The sequence below is a fragment of the Tenrec ecaudatus genome (assembly GCF_050624435.1).
Source record: "Tenrec ecaudatus isolate mTenEca1 chromosome 2 unlocalized genomic scaffold, mTenEca1.hap1 SUPER_2_unloc_10, whole genome shotgun sequence".
Lineage (NCBI taxonomy): Eukaryota > Metazoa > Chordata > Mammalia > Afrosoricida > Tenrecidae > Tenrec > Tenrec ecaudatus.
Genome location: NW_027457570.1, coordinates 1,032,278 through 1,038,938, shown reverse-complemented (window position 1 = coordinate 1,038,938; position 6,661 = coordinate 1,032,278).

Sequence of the window (6,661 nt, the reverse complement as noted above, 5' to 3'; positions counted from 1 at the left end):
TCTCCATGATCACAAGGTTGTCTTGGGCATGCAGGATGGTCACCAACTGAGGACTCTGGGGAAGTACTTGCCAATGAGCCCCTGGTAATAGGGGTGCAGTATGTCCACATCAGGCAGGTCTGGGCATTTGATGTAGAGTTCAAACTTGTTGAACTCCTGAACCCGGGGCGGCATGTTCAGGGCTACACAACTGCCGGTAGTCACCACCGGTGTGCCACGCATAGAAGGAGTGGAACTAGAGGAAATTTGTTGAACTTCATCACTTGGTACATATACTCATCATGGCCCCAGTACATGAGGACATTCCCCAGGCTGCAGTGAGGCTGGTACATCCCAAGCTCAGAGCTGTATAGAGGATCCCTGAGGCCTGGATTGTCCTGGAAAGTTGAGTCGCAGAAGACCACAGAGGCCTGGGGCCAGCAGCCCACAGGATAGGTGTTTCTAACTACGGCCCACTGGGGCTCCTTGGCCAGGGGCAGCAACTTCCCCAGATTATGCAGCATCCCCACCAGGTACAACCAGTCCTTGTGGGGATGTGCCCTCCGTATGCCCTCCACAGTCTGGAAGGCATGGAAGGAGGTAGGGACGTCCACATCCGGATCCGACTCATCCACCAGCTGGTCCAGCAGGTCTATGGCCTCCAGGACTGTCATCTCCTTGGAGGAGCAGGTTCCGAAGTGGGCGTGCTTCCCTCTGATGAAGTCCACCACCTGGTGTGTGTGCATGAGTCTATAGCTGGCAAAGACGAGGTCCAGGAGCTGGCCACAAGTGTAGTTTCAGAAGATGGCCTTCCCCTTGCCCATTCTGGGCTCCATCTTCAGCTGGCCAACCATTGTGGGTTCCGGGAACTCTTCAAGAGTATGGAGCCAGAGAGAAACAGTGTATCCCACAACAGACCTAGCCAGTATTATGTAATCATCCAAGACTGCAATACTTAATGGGAGTAGTAAGCCCCATCTTTCTCCCCTCTAAAAAACATTGGTATCACTTTTACACTGAATGGACATTTCCATTTTGCTTCAGTGGGCAGTATCATGTACCTTGGGAAACACTGCTGTATGTCTCTAGGGGAGCCGACTGTTATCTCTCTGAATCGCAGAAGCTGGTGGTTTTGAAGCCTCCAGCTCATGATAAATGGAGGAATAAGTCCACACTGGAGCACAGCTCCAACACTGACATCCTTACATGCCTGCCACACTACAGATAACCTCGACCCCAGCAAGTTGATACACATAATGTAGAATTACACAAAGAGAAGATGTAAGACACACCAAGTCCCTGAATAGGTATTGAGGTGTTAAAGAGATTGAGGGTAAACAGGACACCCTAATCTGGTTACTCTGTTTATATTGAGTAGAGCAACTATATCCATATGTTCATAATGCAAAATAGAGTGACCTCAATTCACAATGGCCTCAAGGAGAGCCAAGTTTAAGGACCCAGGCCAACTTCTTGGCCCCTCCAAACTTAGCTTCTCAGGACCATTTAGAGCAGTGGTTCTCAATCTTCTTAATACCATGACCATTTAATACAGTTCCCCCAACCATACAATTATTTCCATTGCTACTTTATAACTATAATTTTACTACTGTTATGAATCAGGCGACCCCTGTGAATGTGTCGTTTTACCCCCAAAGGGGTGGCAATCCACAGGGTGAGACCCACTAATGTAGACAGTTTTCATGTTACTGCATATTTCAGCTCACAGTTGCAGAGGATGACAAGGCTCAGATTCCTGTCCTGACTCTTATCCTAGATCAAGTATATCCAGTGGCTGATGAATGCAAGATGGGAGGTAAGATGGCAGACTTCTTTCTCAAGCAAATTGAGACCGACAACTTCCAGAAACACAATTACAGGATTTTGTCTCAAGTCCCCAAACCTTCAGGTCAGATGAAGTGTCCAGGTCCAGAACAAAGCTAAAGACCATTCAGAGAATCCTTTTAAATGATAAGACCACACCCACAAGGAAGCTATCTTCCTCCTCATTGGCTGCACACAGTAGGTCTCATCATGAAAGAGATGGCATTCTATGAACTCTTATCAACCAGGCGGATTCCATCATCATGAACCAATGCCTTAGAATCCTGACTCAGCCATGATACACAAAGTTTCAGTCATCACACCTTACTGTGATTCAAAGAATATAAAAAATTGTGAGGAATGTGTTGGAGGGTGAGAGTGAATTAAGCAATTGGTTAAGAAATGACTTTATCACCCAGATGCTCATATATGAAATCTGGTTCAGTCATTGTGGATATTTATCTGTGTAGCTCATTTTCCATAGTTCAAGCTTATACCCTCTGTGCCTCTTCAAACTTATGAAAAAGAGTAGAAGTCCCACTTAGGACTTCTAAGTCCCTCTTTGGACTGGCCATCTTTCCAGGAGTGGATGACCTCATCAAGCCCCACCAATCAACTGATAGGTTTGAATATGTGGTCTCTCTAGCAGAGAAAGATAAAACTCACCTCCCTTTAAAAGTTAGAGCATTGGAAGTCCTAGAGAGGTCTTCTTAGTCCCGTGTGGTAGATGTAAGTCATTAAAGAACACAAAGACGAGTGTTTAATTTCTGCTATAGATTATGAATATACTCTGACACTTATATAATGGTCCAACAGGGAAGAGCTTATGTGGTAAACCAATAATTTGTCACAAATGTAGTTGATTCTTCATAGGTGTCACTGAGTCAGTTCTAGCTCATAGCAAACCTGTGTCTAACAAAAAGGGACATGACTCAGTCCTTTGCCATTCTGACAATGTTCTCATGTTTGAGCCCATTTTTTGCAGCTCCTGCATCAGTCTATCTCATTGAGGAGATTTCTTTATCATTCACTTGCCCTAATTTCCCCAATGTGATGTCTTTCTTTAGGGACTGGTCTCTCCTGATAACATGTGCAAAGTACATAAGCAAAATATCGCCATCTTTGCCTTTAAGGAGCACTGTAGCCATGTTTCTTCAATGGCACATTTGTTTTAACTTTTGGCAGTCCATGGTACTTTTAATGTTCTTTTGCCTTTACTATATTCTAATACGTTGATTCTTCTTCAGTCTTCCTTTGTATGCATTGAAGAATGTTCAACTTTCACATTCACTTTTCACAGGCAATTGAAAATACTAAGGCTGTACATTTATTCAATTACCTTTTCTTAATTGTGTTTTAAATATATTATCCTGGGCTGAATCAATGACACTATAAACAAAATTACCTTATGCTTCAAAGAGATGATTGATAAAGTTATCTGCCATAAAATAACAAGATGTCTCTAAGGTGAACCAGAGGTGAATAGAATAAACAGAGTAAGGGATGGATGTGGAACTCATAATTAACCCAAGCTACATTCTAAGAACAGTTAATTCTTACAAAATTCCCTTTTGAAGGAAATACAGAAGATGTAGTTGCTACAGCAAAGTGTGGTGAAGAAATTAGATGGTATCTATCAGAAACAATAGTGTCTCGAATCTTAAGTCTTGTTTTCAAACAAGCAGTGATCTAAGTGTACCATCAACTAAGCCCACATGGAAGAATAACATCAACATATGTGATCCAAGGATTGTCAATAGTAACATCCAATTCTGCAGCAGAGAATGGTATCAGAGCTCAATTTTTTTCCTAATAACCATTGTCTGTGCCTCTTTTTAAAATCATTTTATTAGGGGCTCATACAACTCTTATCAAAACCCACACGTGCATCAATTGTGTAAAGCACATTTTTACATTCATTGCCCTCAGTATTCTCAAAATATTAACTCTTCACCTAAGCCCCTGGCATCAGTCCCTCATTTATCCCCTCCCTCACCACTCCCTCATGACCCCTTGATAATTTAGAAATCACTATTTTGTCATATTTTGCACGATCCAACGTCTCTCTTCACGCATGTTTCTGTTGTCCGTCCCCATAGGAGGAGGTTATATGTAGATCCTTATAATTGGTTCCCCCTTCCCAACCCACCCTGCCTCCACCCTCTCAGTATCACCACTCACACCACTGGTCCTGAAGGGAATAATCTACCCTGGATTCCCTGTGTTTCCAGTTCCTATTTGTAACAGTGTACACCCTCTGTTCTAGCCAGATTTGTCAGGTAGAATTGGGATCATGATAGAGTGTTTGGGGGTCTGGGGATCATTTAGGAACTATGCTCCATTGTTGCTGCACGACATCCTGTCTGGTTCATCTCCTCCCTGAGACAATGTAAGGGGTTGTCCAGTGGCCTACAAATGGGCTTTGGGTCTCCAGTCTGCACTCCTCCCCTCCCCCCGGCATTCACAGTGATATGATTTTTTTGTTCTGATGATGCCTGATAACTGATCCCTTCAACACCTCATGATCGCACAGGTTGGTGTGCTTCTTCTATGTGGGCTTTGTTGCTTCTGAGCTAGATACTGCTTGTTTACCTTCAAGCTTTATGACCCCAGACACTATATCTTTTGATCGCCAGGCACCATCAGTTTTCTTTACCACATATGCTTATGCACCCATTTGTCTTCAGTGATCATATCATGGAGGTGAGTACAGAATGATATGATTTTTTATTCTTTGATGCCTGATAACTGATCCATTCGGCACCTCATGATCACGCAGACTGGTGTGCTTCTTCTATGTGGGCTTTGTTGCTTCTGAGCTAAGACCCCAGCCGCTGTATCTTTTGATAGCTGTGCACCATCAGCTTTCTTCCTCACATTCACTTATTCACCTGCTTTGTGTTCAGTGATTGTGTCGAGAGGGTGAGGATCATTGAATGTTAGTTTAATAGAACAAAATATTCTTGCATTGAGGGAGTATTTGAGTGGAGACCCAATGTCCATCTGCTACCTTAATACTAAACCTATACATATATGCACAGAGATGTATTTCCCCATTATCATATATAAATGTATATATAAATATTTACATGCCTTTATTTAGACCTCTATAAATGCCCTTTGCCTCCTAGCTCTTTCCTCTATTTCCTTTGACTTTCCTCTTGTCCGACTATCATGCTCAGTCTTCATTTGGGTTTCAGTAATTCCTCTTGGTTGCATTACCCTTGACCACGCCCTAACAAGTTTTTAAACACTGATTTTGAGAAGGCTATGGATGACAGTCAAAGACCAAAACACATTTGCAGGATTTATACATGCAATAAGTCTCTGTGATTTCTGTCTGACCATAATTAAGGTATAGGAATAACCTGGCTATCAATCAGAGATGATAATAGTAGATTGAAATAAAAACTCTGACTTGAATAATTAAAAACATTATTTGCTCTCCCTTTCAGTACTCTTTGATCTTAATCTTGTTTTTCTATACTTTCTGTTTTTGCTTTTTGAATTGCAGTTTGTCCTTGTTGTTGTTATAGTTAGCAGCCATCTTGACTCTTTTATATATTTTTCTATGTAGTTTTGCTATATAGAACCCAGGGTGGGTGACTCTGTAGAAACTATAACTACATTAGGGGTCCTGGAAGGCACAACATGGAATGTGGGAGCTAGTGGGGAGTTGATATCAAATAAAAGAAGGAAGAAAATGCTTGAAGCTGATTGTGATAGTCACATGATATGACAACTATTGAATGATGTGTCTGGATTATGTCCTAATAAAAGAGTTTGAGGGGGTAAACAAGAAACAGAAAATAACAAATCTCTGGCAGGTGTACCTTATGATCCTCAAGGTAACATCCTTTTATTCAACACTTTCAAGAAGTCTTATGCAGCAGATTCATCCAATCCAATGGTTCACTTGATTTCTTGACTTTTGCTTCTGTTGTGGTTTGAAATGAATGACAGCCACTATAATGTTACGATAATTTAAAAGAGTCTTTATTCGGTTATAACTGGACTGCTAGAATTTAAAAGCGATTCTTTGATTGGAGTCCCGAGTAGACATTTCAGTCCATCTATAAAGGCAAAAACTCATTTATCATTTGTCTAGGACTTATGCAAGCATGGACAGAAGCAGAAAGCAATATTAATGTTATTATTCTTTAAAGCTAGTGAGCATTACACAGTATAGCACTGATTATAACATTCTGTTTAATAACATAAAAATAGGAATCTACTGGTTACAACATTAAAAGCAAAAATATTATTAATTACAATGTTCTGATCCGGAGAACATGAGTGCATTCCAAAATTATTCTCTAGCGGGACTTTCCGAGATGAGAGGGGAACGGAGCAGGTCATCCAGCAGTCAAAAGATGGCATATCAGTGGCTAACACTAGTATGTCTCACTTCCATGAGCACTTATTGTGCATGCCAGCCAGATGAAATTATTGACAATACCAATATATTATTGATTTCTCATTATATTACTTATTAGTCCACTTATGAGGAGTTTGGTCTTCTTTATAATGAGTTGTAGTCCATGCTGAAGGCTGCAGTATTTGACCTTTATCAGCAAATGTTTCAAGCCAATCTTCAATCAAGCAAGGTTTTGTCACTTGCATATGGAAGGTTGTTAATATGATTTTTTCCCAAACCTGATGCCACGTTTTCCTTCAAAAAATTCCAACATCTCAGATTACTTTGTCAGAATATACATTTAATAAGTATGGGGAGAGGATAAAATCCTATCACATTTGTTGGGAGCCGATAGCCATTAAGACTCTGGCCTCAGACACGTAGGAGAAACTTGGCCGCTTTCTAACAGCAAGGCTTTGTTTCCTGCCCAACTTCGCCCCC